Here is a 1,479-nt window from a genome sequence, read left to right as displayed (position 1 = left end):
AAGTCATATCTTCAAGAAAGAATGTAAGGTTTCAGAATTTAGGACTTACGTTGTAGGAGAAGATACTCAAAAGCAGCCTAATTATTAGTTACTCAGGATCTTGATTTGCTGCTGCAGTCTCAGAAATTGTTCCTAGAGCTGAAAAATCCTTTTTTTTTGGTAAGTGTTTAACATATTAGTGAAACTAAAATACAAACTTGATGGGTGTTTTCACTTGATACTTACTTTTGAACTGACAGGCATTTTTATCTTGTGATGAGTTCATAATTCATGTGACTCCCATAATGTACATTTGATTCTTCAGGAATGATGGGAAAAGAAGCATTTGAACTGTACAGCTCCTGAGTATGGATTTCCTCATTACCATACAGTTGAATATAGAAACTGCTGATGCTGTGACTGCCATTTTGTAATCCTTGATCTCAGAGTCGTGTTAATTTGATGTGAAAGAACCTCTTGATACATCCACTTTGATCTCCAGTCCAACACAATTGCAAATTACAATGTAGAAATTCAACACAAGTTCTAAACCATTGGCAAAAGTGGTAACTGGAGAAGTTGGTATATACTAAGCCTTCAGGCTTTTATGCAATTCATTCTGTGCCTATTACAACGATCCTTCCCTGACAGTTTGTTTCCTTCTAAGTGTTCCTTTTCAAGCTTTATGTTGCCTTTTGAAAAACTTCATTAAACATTTCAAGAATTGACTGTTTCTGTGCAAACAGGAAGATAGTGAATTGGTGCACCGTTGTTAGTATCCAAATTTGCCTGTTAATATACATCAACGTGATAGCTACGTTATTGCATGGACAGTTTATGCAGTCGTCTTACCTACTACTAGTGTTGGACATCCACAAGTTCTCATTTTTTACTCTTAGAAATAAAATTGTGATGAATGTCCCTATGCAGAAATGCTTGCATATGCCTGCAATGATTTCTTAGTGCAGTTGCCGCATCTAAAGGAAATGGCTGCGGCCCAGCTTCTCTTCAAGTAACCTACTAATTTCCATACCCAGTAGCAACTTCAGGGGGTGGTACTGTGTGCTGTAAGTTGTAATTTAATAGCAAGGTTTTCTAATCTGAAGAAATTCAATATACAAAATCTGTTTTCATGTTACATGCTTAACGATTGTCTTAAGTCTTCTGTCACAGGCACAGTTCCCTGGTTTTGTGGAACTTCGATTCTCTTGTAGGAATGCAAGTAAGTGAGTTCCACGGTGGCAAGTGCCAGGGAGAAAACACAGGTGAAAGATACCATGGTGGGAGAGAGGCTTGATATTTTTAATGAGATGAGGGGACGTAGAGAAAGGTCTAGAGAGTGTCATTTGAGCGAAAACTTGAAGGAGAAAGCCCATGGATGTTAGGGAACAAGTATTTCAAGTAAAGGGAACAATAAAGACAGATTGCTTGAGACAGTAGTATGTTTGGCATGCAAATGAGAGGGGTGTACCTTCAGCGCTGGGTACAAGGGAGAAGAGC

This window comes from Ursus americanus, chromosome 5 (assembly GCF_024610735.1).
Source record: "Ursus americanus isolate L20-20 chromosome 5, mUrsAme1.1.p, whole genome shotgun sequence".
Classification (NCBI taxonomy): Eukaryota; Metazoa; Chordata; class Mammalia; order Carnivora; family Ursidae; genus Ursus; species Ursus americanus.
This window is presented reverse-complemented; position numbering follows the sequence as displayed.